Below are 19,262 nucleotides of genomic sequence, written 5' to 3' on the forward strand. Positions count from 1 at the left end.
ATTTGAGAGGTGGTGGCGGGGCTGGAGCCTGGGTGGAGTCTCAAGGGGGCTCCAAAAATTTTGCCAGCATGGGACCCTGAAATTCCTAGTGGCAGCCCTCTGTGTACTACTCCCTTCAGAGGAGAGCAAAACAGGCTCTAACCAGAGTAGAAAGAGAAGTGGGATGCCCTGCTGCACAACTGAGCAACAAGACAAGTACATTAGAGTCTGTAGTTTGAGAAATCAACGCCTCACAGGTCCTCAACTGGCAGCTTCATTAACTAGTACACGCAAAACGCCAGTGTCATCATCTACAGTGAAGAGGCGACGCCGGGATGCAGGCCTTCAGTGCAGAGTGGCAAAGAAAAAGTCATATCTGAGACTGGCTAATAAAAGGAAAAGATTAATATGGGAAAAAGAACACAGACATTGGACAGAGGAAGATTGGTAAAAAGTGTTATGGACAGACGAATATAAGTTTGAGGTGTTTGGATCACACAGAACAACATTTGTGAGACGCAGAACAACTGAAAAGATGTTGGAAGAGTGCCTGACGCCATCTGTCAAGCATGGTGGAGGTAATGTGATTGTCTGAGGTTGCTTTGGTGCTGGTAAAGTGGGAGATTTGTACAAGGTAAAAGGGATTTTGAATAAGAAAGGCTATCACTCCATTTTGCAACGCCATGCCATACCCTGTGGACAGCGCTTGATTGGAGCTAATTTCATTCTACAACAGGACAAATTATACAAGAACTATTTAGGGAAGAAGCAGGCAGCCGGTATTCTATCTGTAATGGAGTGGCCAGTGCAGTCACCAGATCTCAACCCCATTGAGCTGTTGTGGGACCAGCTTGACCGTATGGTACTCAAAAAGTGCCCATCAAGCCAAACCAACTTGTGGGAGAGGCTTCTGGAAGCATGGGGTGAAATTTCACCAGATTACCTTAGAAAATTAACTGCTGGAGTGCCAAAGGTCTGCAATGCTGTAATTGCTGCAAAGGGAGCATTCTGTGACAAAAGCAAAGTTTGAAGCAGAAAATTATTATTTCAAATTAAAATCTTTTTTTTGAACCTTGTCAATGTCTGGACTAGATTTTAATTTCATTTGGCAACCCACTTGATTAATAAAAGTGTGATTTTTCATGGAAAACACAAAATTGTCTGGGTGACCCCAAACTTTGGACCGGTAGTGTAGATCTGCGGCGAGATGTAACAATCCAGAAACCATTGTATGGGATGAGCCCTGTAACAATCCTTTCCTCCTGTCACTACTGACTGCCCTGTCCTAGCACATGTGTAGCAGGCACATCTGAGGAGGCAGCAGAGCTGTCACACTGGAAAGTTTGCTTTGGGACTGACAGCGAGGAGCGGAGAGTGTGAGCTGCAGACACCGCCTCCCTGCTCTGCGCTGGAGCTCGTGCCCGCCTCTCCGCGGGAGCGCGCCCTGCACCTGGCTCCGTCTCCCAGGGATGTGCGGATGCTGAGCCCGGGCTCCGGCGTGGCACAGCTCAGCTGCTCCTGCCCTCTCCTGCCATCAGCATCGTCCTAGGATGCGGGAGCTGCGGCAGAAGACGCGGCATCAGGCGGGTGCTGGCAGTGCTGGTAAGTCCCCATCCTGCCTGCTGCTCACAGGACATGGACTAAGTTAGGGGGATACTTGATGGACACTCTGTGCCCCCCGGTGCCATGGCTGAGCTGGGGCAGATCTGCTCCAGAAAGGCGGCACTGGCACCTTACACTGGGCAGGGGGCGAGAGCTGGAGACCATGCCCGTGTCATGGGGTGTCCTGTCACAGGGGATCCCAGAGACACAGAGAGATAATGGATACATAAAGACATATGTGATAGATAGATAGATAGATAGATAGATAGATAGATAGATAGATAGATAGATAGATAGATATGGGATAGATAGATAGATAGATAGATAGATATGGGATAGATAAAAAGATAGATGGATAGATAGATATGGGATAGATAGATAGATAGATAGATAGATAGATAGATAGATATGGGATAGATAAAAAGATAGATAGATAGATAGATAGATAGATAGATATGGGATAGATAGATAGATAGATAGATAGATAGATAGATAGATAGATAGATAGTGAGGCTAATGCTGCTCCATGGAAGATTGGGATTGGCGGTAGTGAATGTATGACTTGCACTGATTTCTTCCCTATGTGTATTTCTTTCTCTAACGTGGAGCATGCATGTTACAAAAGCTGACAATAATATAGACATTGGGGCTGCTCAGCACTGGTCACAGCTTGGGCATCACCTGTCTCCTTTGCCGGCTTTGTAGCAGTGTGCAAATGTCAGGGAAAGTTGCAATTTTCTGTAAGGGATATTTTGGATATGGTGGTATTATTATGTACATCTTTCCTGCTTACAAAGTGTTAATTAACTCAATACTGTACAATAGATATATAGATAGATAGATAGATAGATAGATAGATAGATAGATAGATAGATAGATAGATATGGGAGAGATAAATAGATGATAGATATGGGATATATAGATAGATATGGGATAGATAGATACAGTAGATAGATAGATAGATAGATAGATAGATAGATAGATAGATAGATAGATAGGTCGATAGATAGATAGAGACGTTGATGGTGCTGTGATACTTTATTTCCAGAAATGATGCTGTTTTATATAGATTTAGTTGCATTATGATTGGATAGAAAAGTGATCTATGTGTATAGCAGCTACTTTTTATATTGAATTATACATATTGAACAAGTTTGGATATTTTAGGTTCAGGGGACAGAGAGTGACGTAATATATTGGGGTTAGCAGCATGTTGTTATGGTCTTACATGTCTTAAAAATGATATTTAGAGTTTGTTCTATGTAAAAAAATGTTGTTAAACATCACTGGTATTGGAGCACATCCCTGATACAAGACAGATCACAGGTACTAGAGCATATCAATGGTGTCAGGTAAGATCACTTGTAGGGCAGATCACTGTTATCAGAGCAGATCACTGGTATGAGAGCAGATCACTGGTATTAGAGCAGATCACTGGTATAAGAGCAGATCACTGGTATTAGAGCAGATCACTGGTATAAAAGCAGTTCACTGGTGTTTGAGCAGATCACTGGAATTATTACAGATCATTGGTATAAGAGCAGATCACTGGTATCGGAGAAGATCACTGGTATAAGAGCAGATCACTGGTATAAGAGAAGATCACTGGTATTAGAGCAGATCACTGGTGTTAGTGCAGATCACTGGTATAAGAGCAGATAACTGGTATAAGAGCAGATCACTAGTATTAAAGCAGATCATTCGTATAAGAGCAGATCACAGGTATTAGGACAGATCACTGGCATTAGGGCAGATGACTGGTATAAGGGCAGATCACTGCCGGTATTGGCGTAGATCACTGGTATTGGGGCAGGTGACTGGTATAAGGGCAGATCACTGGTATAAGGGCAGATCACTGGTATTAGGGCAGATCACTGCCGGTGTTGACATAGATCACAGGTATTAGAGCAGATCACTGGTATTAGGGCAGATCACTGGTATTAGGGCAGATCAATGGTATAAGAGTAGATCACTGGTATTAGGGCAGATCACTGGTATTGGGGCAGATGACTGGTATTAGGGCAGATCACTGCCGGTATTGGCATAGATCACTGGTATTGGGGCAGATCACAGGTATTAGGGTAGATCACTGGTATCGGGGCAGATCACTGGTATCGGGGCAGATCACTGGTATTAGGGCAGATCACTGGTATAAGGGCAGACCACTGGTATAAGGGCAGATCACTGGTATTAGGGCAGATCACTGCCAGTATTGACATAGATCACAGGTATTAGGGCAGATCACTGGTATTAGGGCAGATCACTGCCAGTATTGACATAGATCACAGGTATTAGGGCAGATCATTGGTATAAGAGCAGATCACTGGTATTAGGGCAGATCATTGGTATAAGAGCAGATCACAGGTATTAGGGCAGATCACTGATATCGAGGCAGATCACTGGTATTAGGGCAGATCACAGGTATTAGGGCAGATCACAGGTATTAGGGTAGATCACTGGTATTAGGGTAGATCACTGGTATAAGGGCATACCACAGGTATTAGGGCAGATCACAGGTATTAGGGCAGGTCACAGGTATTAGGGCAGGTCACAGGTATTAGGGTAGATCACTGGTATTAGGGCAGATCACTAGTATTAGGGTAGATCACTGGTATTAGGGCAGATCACTGGTATTAGGGTAGATCACTGGTATAAGGGCAGATCACAGGTATTAGGGCAGATCACAGGTATTAGGGTAGATCACTGGTATTAGGGCAGATCACTGGTATTAGGGTAGATCACTGGTATAAGGGCATACCACTGGCATTAGGGCAGATCACAGGTATTAGGGCAGATCACAGGTATTAGGGTAGATCACTGGTATTAGGGCAGATCACTGGTATTAGGGTAGATCACTGGTATTAGGGCAGATCACTGGTATTAGGGTAGATCACTGGTATAAGGGCAGATCACAGGTATTAGGGCAGATCACTGGTATTAGGGTAGATCCCTGGTATTAGGGCAGATCACTGGTATTAGGGCAGATCAGGACGTGTTTCTATATCCAGGCTTTGCCGCACAGTTCACACATAAATGCCTGGCACAAGTAAAACTCAGGTGCTCGGGTGCCTGCAGGGACTGCACATGTGACTGCATGATTTATCGTTCCTTCTGGATGTGTTTTGGAAGCATACATTACGCTGACTGATGCAATTAGAACTATAGCATATTAATATGGGAATAGATGCTACATTTCTCCTGTGTCTGAGCTGGCTGTAATTATTCTGTTTTGGCTGTAGCAGTTATGTGTGATTGCTGGGATGCCGGCTATGAGAGATACTTCATATTACAGGGTGATTCAGCCATGAGTCATTGTCCTCTACTTTGCACATTTAATGAAACGATGAGATGGCATGTGTAGTGGCTAGTGTGTACTGCGGCCAACAATGCCGTGATCATCTCCACCAACAAGTACTGTGTGTTTTATGTTGTTTTGTTTGTTTGTTTTCCATCTAAGGGCGATGTATTAAGAGTCAGGACCCTACTGCTCATCCATATGTCCCATAATAATGGAAGCGTATTAGGTAGCACATAGCAGAGGTGGAAATACTCAGTGTAATAACACAAAATTAAGCGATTTTCCATAAGTAAACCTGACAGCGATGGGATAGTTACATTACAAATTACAAGCAAGTATTGCAAGAAAACCTGCCATTGCTTCAAGTCTGTAAAATGCTGTAATGACCATGTAGCTGGCATAGCGCTGACCGGCCTGGAGTGTACGCTGGGGAAGGTATTATTATTATTAGGCATTTCTTTGAATATATATTGAATATACAGTACTATCCCAAAGACTGCACCGTGTCCTGCAGAATCTGTAATTGACAGGATGCTCCTATCATCACGTATATGGCGCCACTGACAGTGATCAGTACTGCCTGACGACAGCTACTAATGCCTGACCCACACCAGCTCATCCGGAAGCAACAACGTGCAGATGGCGGTACAGTATGCATAAAATAATCATTAGGCGGGGGGCGTCTGTCAGATTCTGCCATTTGCCGGTCAGTGATTTCTAGCAATGGACTGAGGATCACATGGAGGCATCTGATAATAACATCAATAGTAAGCATATGTTTCCATAACGTCATCATAACTCTATGACTATATTGTGTATTACTTATGTGATACACGTGATGTAACGCCACAGCCGGATACATTGCAGTGTAAATCTTGGCATTCCCTTTGGTTGGTATCATGGTGCCGGACACGTACTGCGCCCCTTACGCCTCGACGCTGACGCGTTGGATTAGAGACTCTGCTATTTATAAAAATGTAAATGAATTAAGTGATAACGTACATTAAACCGAGAAACAAGCCTTTCCTGCCCGCTAAATATTTAATGAGCTCATCATAGGCCGCGCTGATTTAGGTCTTAGGAAAGTTATTCCGACTACTGATGGTGCTGTAACCCTTCGCAGCACAGCAGATATTTATGGCGTTAATAAGCCTTCTGTATAATATGAACTGTGTGGGAAAAGCCATTTACATATATATGGGACGGGCCGTTCACATCTACTGATGATATTTAAGAGTTTGCACGTGGATTGCATATGGTGCAGGCTGCCTTCAAAATCAATGTTTTTCTTATATATACTTGTGCCATGTAAAGAATTCAATGCATATATTACACACATGCACATTATGCTTCTTGAGATACATACAGAATATACAGATATTGCATGCTCAGTATACCTAATATACTTATAGTCCGGTACACTTTATTACTCGTTCATATGTACTGTAGTTTGCCAGAAATATAATGTGTAGTATAGCTAAGTGTACCTCAGTATAATAAAGTCTATATGATACATACTGTGTAAATTTACCTCCTGAATTGTTTATGGTGAATCCACTGGATATTCCATAAATCGGATCACTGAGCATCCAGCCCCTAGGTCTAGAGAATGAGGGCGCCCAGTTTGTTTGGTGATTAATTGAATATTCTATAAATCAGATCTGTAGGCATTCAGCCACTAGGATCCCAATAGTCCAGAGAATGATGATGCACTGGGAATCCAGCCCCTGGGTCAAGAGAATGAGGATGCCCAATTTTTTTGGTGATTCATTGAATATTCTAGAAATCAGATCTGTAGGTATCCAGTCACTAGGATCCCAACAGTCCAGATAATGAGGATCCCCACTTATTATGCTGTATCCACTGGATATTCTATAAATCAGATCTATAAGCATCCAGCCAATAGGACCCAATTGTCTATAGAATGAGGATGTGTGGCGCCCCTGAGGCTCAGTCGCCACAGAGGTACTGCACCTCCTCCTGAGGTGTGGTGCCTCACCATCCAGGTAAGTTGGAGGTTCCTGACCAAGCTCCAACATCTGCATCCCACACAACACAGTAGTTCAGCAAAGCCACATTGCGGCTCGCTGCTTGGAGTGTAGCAGAGCACCTTTGGTGGCTCCCTGCTTGGAACACGAAACGTGCTGGGAGGGGTGTGGAGTTAGAATACATAAAACAGCGGAAAGGGTTAGGATTAGAAGTCAGTGTGAGTCGGAGAGTCACTCAGAGAGGAGTGAGGAAAGAAGATCCCTGGGAGAGGGATGGAGGAAGGAGGTGCTGCAGCAGACCTCAGTGACCTGGGTCTGCTGGCACGGGAAAGGAAAGAAAGAGAAAGACATTGAACTGAAACCTGATCTTACATGAGAAGGAGAGATTAGTACGGAACGATAGAGTAAAAGGGAACAGAGGACGTGTTTTAGAGAAGAACCCTGCCTAGAAGTTCTAAGCGCAAGGCCGGGGCCGGGGCCGGGTCCCTGAGGTTGTATGGATGCTAAAGGGAGGAGTGAGGAAAGGAGATCCCTGGAAGAAGGGATGGAAGAAGGAGTGCTGCAGCTGCCTCAGTGACCTGAGCCAGCTGGCACGGAAAAGGAAAGGGAAGAAGGAGAAAGACGTAGAACTGAAACCTGAGCTTCCATAGAAGGGAAAAGACAAGTGCGGAACGTAGGAGAAAAAGGGAACAGAGGACGTGGGTTAGAGGAAGGACCCTGCCTACATGTTTTAAGCGCAAGGCCGGGGCCCGGTCCCCGAGGTTGTATGAACACTAATGGTTCTGCAGCAGACACCGGTGGAGTAGTGGGCTGTAAATGCACTATTCCCATCTAAGACTTGGGGCACAACAGCAACTAGGATAGTGAGCCGGGACTCAGGAGTAAGGAGTCCCCGAAGCAGGCTACAGCTGTCTGCCGTACAAGTAGAGTTCTTGGGAACATCTGTCAGGAGGCACTCCAGTGTAACTCAGTACTGGGAGTACTTCACACTTAAAGGCGCTATAAGAGGAGACGTTCAGAAAGGTACATGTTGGCGGAGCATTGGAAGGCAGCATTCCATCCAGCCTGGAGTTTGATTGAGTCTCTGACCCGGAGGACACAGTACAGAGGCAGGCACCTGTGTGTACTACAGACTGTGAGTAAAGCTTTGGAACTACAAGCCCTGGTGTCCTCCATTGATTCTTGCACCAACACACCCAGCACTGCTACACCTGGTACCAGCTACTACACCGCTTGTGCCTCTCCTCTACCCCTACATCTACACTGCCCTGGGGCTACAGCTTCACTTGTGGGGAGCTTCACCATCTTGGCTGCAACACACCACCAGTCCCAGAGGATCTGCACGCAGCGTCGGCTTAACATCTCGCTTGCTGAACTCCACAGGTGGCGTCACAAACTATTTCATTAGCTACATTCCACCATTCAATCTTCCCCTGTTAATTGGGCGCCCAGGGCCACAGACCGGGTCACCGCTGCTGTGACACATCCCGCCGACACTGACCCGGTACCGAGTACCCCACAGCCCTGGGAGGGCGACCCAGATGCCCATTTTTTTTGGTAATCCACTAGACATTCCATAAATCAGATCTATAGGCATCCAGCCACTAGTGCCCCAATAGTCCAGAGAATGAGGATGCCCACTTATGCTGTATCCACTGGATATTCTATAATTGAGATCACAGAGCATTCAACCCCTGGGTCTAAAGAATGAGAATGCCCATTTTTTGGGGTGATCTACTGGATATTCCATAAATCAGATCCAGCCACTAGTCAAGAGAATGGGGATGCCCACTTGTTATGCTGTATTCACTCGATATTCCATAAATCAGATCGATGCCCACTTTTTTTGGTGTATCCACTAGATATTGCATAAATCAGAATGGTGAGCACCCAACACCTGTGTCCAGAGATTGAAGATGTCCATTTTTCTGGTGATTCGCTGAGTATTCCATATATCAGATTGGTGGGAATCCAGCACGTGGATCCAGAAAATAAGGATGCCCTTTTTATGGTGATCTACTGGATATCCCATGAATCAGATCTGTGGGCATCCAGCCACTAGGACTCCAATAGTCCAGAGAATGAGGCTGCCCATTTATATTAATGACAAAGAGGCAGGACATATGCAGTCACAACAGCCAGACAAGCGACTTAAGTAATGACACAAGTGATTGTAGGATTCCCACACCTCTGCTGTATAGATTTTTATGGCATTTCCAGTACATTTTTTACTCATCCCTTTATTAGCTTTAATTTATATTGCTCCATTTTTCTTAGCCATTTACTGTCAGAGAATGTCGTATTAACCAACTGTTAGCACCAGAGACACTATCCATCAGATATTACAATCTAAGGATACACATATACACTTTCAATATCACAATGGTCTTCCTATTATAGATTTTGATATCACAAAATACATAGCAGTGCGATTTAATCCTTACCTATAAAATCAGTAGTCATAGATATACACATAAAATGAATAACAATAGTGAAACTATGGAGTGTTATATGATCATAATCATATAATACGCTTATGCTGGACCGTGCTGAAACTGTGATTAATGCTCCCTCATTATACTACTTTTGTGTCTAAGCTTCTAGTCAATGGAAATCCTATCACTTATCCGTTTACTTTGGATATAATGGCAAGAATTTTGTATGTTTTGACATGTGGAGCTAATGAAAAGGTGAACTGCTATGAAGATGATCTCTTAATTTGCAATTTCTAATTGCTTTTTTGCTACTTGTAAAGAGGTCACCATTCCACCTGACTGTATCCATAACTCAGAAAACATCACTATGTCACCTCTTGGTTTGATAAGCAAAAAGCCCAAGATCTTGCCTGGCATTAGTCATCTAATTGTATGAAAAATGCTCCGTTTATCATTGCAGCTATGACAATCCCTAACACTTACAACTGATCTTCAATATAAGGAGCCAATTTTTAAGTGCAGCCAAGTTTTCTAGGAGTAAAGTTTTGTTAACAGTAAAACTGTGGATAATTTCAGAGTAGTTTAGTTTTATTTCCTGAGGAGTTATTGTCATGTCGGACGCTGTTCACACCACAGCATCCGGCAGGCAGAGGTAGTTCCACCTCCAGCCACTATAGCCTCAGTGGCGCCGGCCTGATCTTCAGGCTCTCGGGGGTTAATCCTGCTGGAGACCAGGTTGGATGGTTAGTCACGCCCACGGTCTTTAAATAGTCATGCTGGCCTATGGGCGTCGCCGATTATAGCTTGTGTTTCATACCAAGTGGTTCCGGTCTGGAGTGGAGGTGTTCAAGAGAGAGAGATTCATATCTGGTGTCGTATGATCCGTCGTTATCCTTTCTCCTTCCCATATTTGTGTTTAGTTGTGCCCTGTTCACATTACTGTTTATTCCTGTGTGTGTGCGGCGCAGTGCAATTTAAGTTCTCCCTGTCTGTCATTATTTGTGTGGGAGCTTTGGTGGTGACTTCTCACTGGGTGGAGGGTGGAGGGTTAAGTGCAGGGCTGAGCAGGAGATAAGGAAAGGTCGGAGGCTCAGGCATTTGCACCTTCAGCAAAAACCCTGGGTTGAGGGTCAGACAGGGTTTCCCCTAGTAAAGGGACACCACAGGGGCCCCGGGTATTTCAGCCTTAGTTGAACTAAGCCCCCGTGACATTATAATCGGCCCACATTTTTTCAGGAGTCCATGGATCCATTAGATTCCATAACCCGCCAGTTGGCGGCGCTGTCCATACAGGTCTCCAAGTTGAATGGGGCAGTTCAGCAGCAGGGCCTGGTAGTAGCAAAGGTGCAAACGGCATCTGCAGGTATCGGTGCAGAGCCGAAGTTTCCGCTGCCAGAACGATTTTCAGGCGATCGCAGCAAATTTGTCGTATTTCGGGAGGCCTGCAAATTATACTTCCGCATGCGGCCAATATCCTCAGGTAATGAGGCCCAGCGAGTAGGGCTGGTGTTGTCATTACTGAGTGGTGACCCCCAAGCATGGGCATTTTCCTTACCACCTGACTCTGCTACATTTCATTCGGTCGATAATGTTTTTTCTGCCCTCGGGCTCATTTACGATGACCCTGACCGACTGGCTCTAGCGGAATCTAAAATCCGCGCCCTCCGCCAGGGGGAGCGCTTGGCAGAAGACTATTGTTCAGAATTTCGCCGCTGGGCTGTAGACACACAGTGGAATGACCCAGCACTGCGGAGCCAGTTTATTCATGGGGTATCAGGGAGGGTGAAACAAGCCCTCCTGATGTATGAGACTCCGGCATCATTGGAGTCTGCCATGAGTTTGGTGATACGTATTGATCGCCGTTTTCGTCATGGGGCACAGGAGATGCTACCTCTGGGGGAAAACAGAGGTGCAGGTGTGGTTGAAGTAGATGAGTCCCCTGAACCTATGCAGATTGCTGGCGTGGCACAGGTTCAGCCTCGCGCTCCGGGAGTCCGGAAGTCCGGAGCATGTTTCTACTGTGGTAAAGGAGGTCATTATGTTAACGTTTGCCCGGTACTACCTAAGAGGGTCACACCGGCGGAAAACTGTTAAGCTCAGAGGGTATGGAGGAGACCCAACTGAGCGTATGCATATCCTCCATGATGGTATCTCAATGTATGCTCCCTGCCAAGGTTATTGTCGCCGGCAGAGAGCTACCTATATCAGTGTTTGTGGATAGCGGTTCCGCCACCAATCTCATAGATGAGGAGTTTGCACACACCGCCGGGTTTAAGATTGAAAAACTTCCTCACCCCATACAGGTGGTGACCATTAATGCTGTTCCCCTCCCTCAAGGGGAGATTACTGAGTTTGTGGCAGAGGTGAAACTCCACATTGGGGTCCTACATTCTGAGTCGGTTACATGTAGGGTCCTCCGTAATCTCCCAGCTCAAATGGTCCTGGGTTTTCCATGGCTGTCCAGGCACAACCCGGTAATTGATTGGAAAACTCAGGACATAGTACAATGGAGTGGTTTCTGCCAAGACAATTGCTTGGCCACATGTGTGTCCGCCGTGACGCCCAGCCTGCCGGAGGCTTTGCAGGATTTCGCGCATGTTTTCTCTGAGAAGGGTTGCTCAGAACTGCCTCCACATAGAGCCTATGACTGTGCTATTAGGTTAAAACCCGGGGCCAAATTACCTAAGGCCAGGATGTTTAATATTTCTGGTCCTGAGAGACAAGCTCTGAAAGACTACATCGCGGAGAGTCTGAGCAAAGGTCACATCCGGCCTTCGTCCTCGCCTGTAGCCGCGGGGTTTTTCTTCATTAAGAAGAAAGATGGGGGGGTTACGCCCGTGTCTGGATTTCCGAGAGTTAAACCAGATTACTATCCGTGATCCCTACCCAATGCCGTTGATCCCGGATTTGTTCAACCAGGTAGCGGGGGCAAAATGGTTTTCCAAGCTGGACCTCAGGGGGGCGTATAACCTCATAAGGGTCCGTCAGGGGGATGAGTGGAAGACGGCGTTTAACACTCTTGAGGGTCATTTTGAGAGTCTGGTTATGCCGTTTGGGTTGACCACCGCGCCTGCCGTTTTCCAACATTTTATTAATGATGTCTTTGCTCATGTCCTGGGGAGATTTGTGATTGTATACCTGGATGATATCCTCATTTATTCTAGCGATCGGGACACTCATTTGCAGCATGTTAGGCAGGTGTTACAGTTGCTCCGGGAGAACCAGCTCTATGCTAAGCTGGAAAAATGTTTATTTTTTGTCCAGGAGTTGCCCTTTTTGGGATATATTGTGTCCGCAGCTGGTTTTAAAATGGACACCGCTAAGGTGCAAGCGGTGTTGCAATGGGAGAGGCCGGAGAGTCTGAAAGCACTCCAGCGGTTCCTTGGGTTTGCGAATTATTATAGGAAATTTATAAAACACTTTTCGACTGTCGCCAAACCGCTCACGGACATGACAAAAAAGGGTGCCGATCTGGCGAACTGGCCTGAGGTGGCTATACGTGCATTTGAGCGTCTGAAGAATAGTTTTGCTTCAGCCCCCATTCTGGTGCAACCAGACGTGTCTAAACCTTTTGTGGTAGAGGTTGATGCGTCGGAGGTGGGAGTGGGGGCAGTACTGTCTCAAGGCTCGTCCTTGAGCGAGATGCATCCATGCGCCTACTTCTCCAAGAAGTTGTCGCCGGCCGAACGGAATTATGATATCGGCAACAGGGAGTTGTTGGCCATCAAACTGGCTTTTGAGGAATGGCGACACTTCTTGGAGGGGGCGGCTCACCAGGTCACAGTTATCACCGACCATAAGAATCTGCTCTACCTGGAGTCGGCCAAGCGTCTGTCTCCTAGGCAGGCTCGCTGGGCATTGTTTTTTACTCGTTTCAATTTTCTTGTGACGTACCGTCCCGGGGCTAAAAACACCAAGGCGGATGCTTTGTCTAGGTGTTTTCCGGGGGGAGAACCTCGGGAAGAGCCGGTACCCATCCTCCAGAAAGGGGTAGTGGTCTCGGCTCTCACGACTGAGGTAGAGGCGGAGATTGCCGAGGCCCAAGAGGAGGTACCACCAGGACTTCCCGCCAACAAATCATTTGTACCCCTGCATCTTCGGCCTAAGGTGTTGAAGGAACACCACGATTCGGTACTGGCTGGTCACCCAGGGGTGAAGGGCACCTTAGAGCTGGTATCGCGTCGTTTCTGGTGGCCCAAAATCCGGCAGGACGTGGTCTCGTACGTGGCAGCTTGCATCACGTGCGCTAGGGCTAAGTCACCCCGAACCCGTCCTGCTGGCACGCTACAGCCTCTGGGGGTACCCAATAGGCCATGGACAGAAATCTCCATGGATTTTATCACTGACTTGCCAGCCTCGGCAGGGAACACGGTCATCCTGGTGGTGGTTGACCGTTTTTCAAAGATGGCGCATTTTGTGGCGTTGTCCTCTTTGCCCAATAGTAAGACGTTGGCTCAGGTATTTGTGAAGGAGGTGGTCAGACTCCACGGAGTACCGTCTGACATAGTATCTGATAGGGGTACGCAATTTGTGGCGAGGTTTTGGAAAGCTTTTTGCTCAAGGTTGGGGATCAAGTTGTCACATTCATCGGCGTTTCATCCACAGTCTAATGGACAAACTGAGCGCATGAACCAAAATCTAGAACAGTATTTACGATGCTTTGTGTCCGACAACCAGGAGGAGTGGTCTACTTTCCTTCCTCTGGCCGAATTCGCATTAAATAATCACCGCCAAGAGTCATCAGGAGAGTCTCCATTCTTTTGTGTGTACGGTCAACATCCTCAGTTTTGTACCTTACGTCAGGGTGACTCCGGGGGTGTCCCGGAGGAGGATCTGCTAGGAGCCCAATTGTCATCAGTCTGGAGGCGGGTGAAACAGCGTTTGTTGAGCATGAGTGCCAGGTACAAACGGGTGGCTGACAGTAGACGCGTGCCAGGTCCGGACCTGTGTGTGGGTGAATGGGTGTGGTTAGCTACGAAGAACATAAAACTCAAAATCCCTTCTTTAAAACTGGGTCCAAGGTTTATTGGGCCTTTTAGGATTTCTGCCATCATTAACCCAGTAGCTTATCGGTTGGAACTTCCCGCAGTGTACAAGATACACAACGTGTTTCACAGGGCTTTATTGAAAAAGGTGGTAGGCTTGGTGGACACGACGCCGATGCCACCTCCAGTCATGGTGGATGGCGAGTTAGAGTTCGAGGTCGCCAAGGTAGTGGACTCTCGAGTAGTACGCCGTACTCTTCAGTATTTGGTGCACTGGCGGGGGTATGGTCCAGAGGAGAGGTCTTGGGTTCCAGCCTCAGACATACAGTACATGCGGATCGGCTGGTCAGTTCTTTTCACCGTCATCATCCGGACAAGCCGGGTCCTATGAGTCTTGAGGGCCCTGGGGTCCCTCGTAGAAGACTGGGTACTGTCATGTCGGACGCTGTTCACACCACAGCATCCGGCAGGCAGAGGTAGTTCCACCTCCAGCCACTATAGCCTCAGTGGCGCCGGCCTGATCTTCAGGCTCTCGGGGGTTAATCCTGCTGGAGACCAGGTTGGATGGTTAGTCACGCCCACGGTCTTTAAATAGTCATGCTGGCCTATGGGCGTCGCCGATTATAGCTTGTGTTTCATACCAAGTGGTTCCGGTCTGGAGTGGAGGTGTTCAAGAGAGAGAGATTCATATCTGGTGTCGTATGATCCGTCGTTATCCTTTCTCCTTCCCATATTTGTGTTTAGTTGTGCCCTGTTCACATTACTGTTTATTCCTGTGTGTGTGCGGCGCAGTGCAATTTAAGTTCTCCCTGTCTGTCATTATTTGTGTGGGAGCTTTGGTGGTGACTTCTCACTGGGTGGAGGGTTAAGTGCAGGGCTGAGCAGGAGATAAGGAAAGGTCGGAGGCTCAGGCATTTGCACCTTCAGCAAAAACCCTGGGTTGAGGGTCAGACAGGGTTTCCCCTAGTAAAGGGACACCACAGGGGCCCCGGGTATTTCAGCCTTAGTTGAACTAAGCCCCCGTGACAGTTATAATACAGTATGTCATGCAGAACTCAATCGGTAAAATCAATGGGCTTTAAAAATAAGTCTTATGAGAATGTCCACTTGTGAACATTATTTTATTTTAGGTTAAAAAATTGATTCTAATTAATTTTATATTTTTCTGATGCAGATTTCAGAATTCCCTAAAAATGCATAGATGGAAAACATATAATTTTTCTTTTTATATTGAGTTAAAAGAGACTGTCTGCATTATGCTCTTGAGCTCCACCTAGTGGTTGTTGCAGGAAGCTAGAATGTTACTTTATCTCCTTACAAAAATGTGAAGTACATATAGGTCATGAGATTGGTGTCAGTATATAGCGTGAGCTTAGAAGCTAATCCCGTGCCTTAATGTAGTAGATGCCGCCTATATAACATGTGACTGTAAATTCCCTAAATACTGTTGTTAATATCTGTCAATGACATTTAAAATGTATTGTACCCGCTGCGTATTGTTCTATCACCAACCCTCCATGGCTGCCATGTTGTTCCTCCTTTGAAGCCTGTTTCAGGTTGTGCTACATGAGTGCAGATTTATCATGTTAATAAATAGTTATTTATTTAAAATGATTTTGTTAACAGAATTTTTTATCTACACTTTTAAGCCCCCATAAACATTAAGCTAACATCATCTAAACTCACTAATATCAGTGGGCTTGGCCGACAGTGTAATGTGTATGGGTCTTCCGGTCATGCCAGCTCCTTCTCTACCCTGATATCATCTGTCGGGGAGAGAAGGATCCGGCATGCCTGGTTTTGCACTGAGGATTCTTTGCTTTTCAATAGAGGCATGTGGTTCGGTGTATGGAGGAGTAGTAAGATATAAAAGTACTGTTGAAACCAAAAGTTTACATACACTAAATAAAAAGACACATATGCATGTTTTTCTCAATATTTGACATTAAATCAGAATAAACCTGTCCCGTTTTAGGTCAATTAGGATTACCATAATTATTAATATTTGCCAAATGCCAGAATAATGAGAGAGAGAGAATGGTTTAAGGCATTTTTATTAATTACGGCAATGTCAAAAGTTTACATACAGTACATTTGATTAGTATTTGCTACCATTGCCCTTAAACTGAATGACTTGGTTGAAACGTTTGGGACATCCTTCCACAAGCTTCTTACAATAGTTGGTCGGAATTTGGGTCCATTCCTTCTGACAAAACTGGTGTACCTGATCCAGGTTTGTAGGTCGCCATGCTCGCATCGGCCTTTTCAGCTTTGCCCATAAATTTTCAATAGGATTGAGATCAGGGCTTTGTGTTGGCCACTCCAAAACATTGACTTTGTTAACCTGAGGCTGTGTACCCACGTAAGCATTTTTTTCGCATTTTTTAAGTGTTTTTACCGGCAAAAATGCTTACAAGAAGCATCCCATTCATTTTAATGAATTCCGCACGTTTTGTGCACATTGATGTGTTTTTTACCGCAAAAAAACGCATTGCGGTAAAAAACGCAGCATGCTCGTTAATTTCATGGAAAAATCCACATTTCTAACTATAGTCTATGAGCAGGAGGATGCTCCTGTAAAAAACGCAAAAAATGCACAAAAATCGCGCAAAAACCTCACGTTTTTCCAGGAAAGGAGTCCGTTTTTTCTGCATACGTTGGTACATAGCCTGAAGCCACTTTGTTACTATTTTGGCAGTATGATTCGGGTAATTGTCCATTTGGAAGACCTATTTCTGCCCAAGCTTTAACTTCCTGGCTAATGTGTTGAGATGTTGCTTCAGTATTGCCAGATAATCTTCTTCTCTCATGATGCCATCTATTTTGTCAAGTGCACCAGTCCCTCCTGCAGCAAAACAATCCCACAACATGATGCTGCCACCCTCGTGTTTCACAGTTGGGATGGTGTTCTTAGGCTTCCAAGCTTCTCCCTTTTTCCTCCAAACAGAACGATGGTCATTAGGCCCAAAAAGTTCAAATTCAGTTTCATCAGACCACAGGACATGTCTCCAAAAATTAAGGTCTTTGTTCCTGTGTGCATTTACCAACATTAATCTAGCTTTTTTATGTTTTTTTGAGTAATGGCTTCTTCCTGACAGAGTGGCCTTTTGGCCCTTGTTGATACAGTACTCGTTTCACTGTGGATATTGACACAATCTAACCAGCTTGCGCCATCATCATCACAAGGTCTTTTGATTTTGTCCTTGGGTTGATATGCACATGTGGGACCAAAGCACGTTCATCTCTGGGACACAGAACCCATCTCCTTCCTGAGCGGTATGATGGCTGGACATTCCCGTCTTGTTGTACTTACGTATAATTGTTTGTACAGATGAATGAGGCACATTCAGGTATCTTGAAATTGTACTTAAGGATGAGCCAGACTTGTGCAAGTCCATAATTCTCTTCCTGATATTTTGGCTGATTTCTTGAGACTTTCCAATGATGCTAAGTAAAGAAGTAGCGTCATTCAGGTGTGCATTAAAATACATCTACAGGTGTGTCTCCAATTAACTCAGAAGTTTCCAAACACATGACATTATCATATGGGCAGTCCAGAATTGTTTAAAGTCATAGTAATTTTAGTGTATGTAAACTTTTGATTTTGCAGTAAGTAATAAAAATGCCTTAAAACATTCTCTCTCTCGCATTATTCTGGCATTTGGCAAATATTAATAATTATGGTAATTCTAATTGACCTAAAACAGGAAAGGTTTATTCTGATTTCATGTCAGATACTGAGAAAAACACGCATAAATATCTTTTTATATAATATATGTAAACTGGTTTCAACTGCAGCTGTTGGCCGAACGATTGACTGAATCATTGTGCGATTCTTATTTTTCATGTATGGGGTGTTTTGCTATGAACAAATGAGAAAAAAATGCTGGTTTGGTTATAGTCTAACCACAACTATAGGTAGCTCTAGCACATTTTTTACATGCACACTTCTTTAAAGAGTAAACTTATTTTTTTAATTATTTTATCTAATATGGAGAATTATTGAATTTTTCAGTTTTAGGGTCCTTCCTTGCACCTTTTGTAACTCCCACTCTTCTTTTCAGATCTGAATTGCATTTTCCAGATGAGATCACACTAATGCTTTGTAAAGTGGTGGTATTAGTCCCCTGGCCTGTGAGTCCATGCGTATTTTAATACATTACAGTATCCCGCTGGCCGTAGAAGCCACTGATCGACATTGCATGCTGTTATTTAGTCCACGATCTACAAGTACACCCAGATCTCCTGATCTTACTCCTCCTAGAACATACGATCAACTTCGGTCCTCAATAAAATCGTGCTGGTTATCACTTATAATGTTATTTTATCCCATATACACCTATAGATAGTCACTTACAAGCCTCTCAAACATTTTTACAAACATTAATGTTAGGCTTATTGGTTTATAATTGCCTCGGAAAGAGCAACAACTCTTTTAAAAATGGGCACCACATTAGCTTTGTGCCAGTTGCTTTGTACAGTACCAGTCACTAGAGAGTCTTTATAGATTATGTACAGGGGCAGGCAATAACTGAGCTGAGCTCCTTAAGAACTCTTGGGTGCAGCTCATCTGAGTGGTGGACCGTATTCACGTTGATTTTATGTAACATATCTTGGACAATATCTACGTTTAGCCAACCGAGTATATTAGTTGACATACAGTATTAAAAGAACTGGGATTGACTGCATCCGCCACTCTTTCTTCTATCATATATAGAGAGCTAAAGTACCAATTTCGAAATTCTGCCTTCCCTTGATTCTCAGTTACCAAACTCCCCATTACCATTATTTAAGGGACCATGTGTGCAGACCATTCTTGTTTATTTTTTTATATTTATGTATTTCAAACATGTCTTGGGATTTATTGAGCTCTTTCTTGGCTATCTGAAATTAATTTTCTCTTTAGCTGTATGTGCCTTCCCAGTATCTATTTTTTTCCAGTGTATATTTCGTGATCAAAACATACTCATTTGGA

At 44.8% G+C, this 19,262-nt stretch overlaps 1 protein-coding gene across 2 annotated transcripts in view; it reads left to right on the forward strand.

Moving 5' to 3' along the window:
* Positions 1–1,371: 1,371 nt before the first annotated feature.
* The window catches only part of HS3ST5 (heparan sulfate-glucosamine 3-sulfotransferase 5), a 505,040-nt gene continuing 487,149 nt past the window's right edge, over positions 1,372–19,262 (forward strand). For both annotated transcript variants that reach the window (XM_073575980.1, XM_073575981.1), the window contains exon 1: positions 1,372–1,581. The gene's annotated coding sequence lies outside the window, so the exon portion shown is untranslated. The remainder of the gene's footprint in view (positions 1,582–19,262) is intronic.

The sequence above is a fragment of the Dendrobates tinctorius genome, unplaced genomic scaffold (assembly GCF_039654945.1).
Source record: "Dendrobates tinctorius isolate UK_male_01 unplaced genomic scaffold, ASM3965494v1 ptg000046l, whole genome shotgun sequence".
Lineage (NCBI taxonomy): Eukaryota > Metazoa > Chordata > Amphibia > Anura > Dendrobatidae > Dendrobates > Dendrobates tinctorius.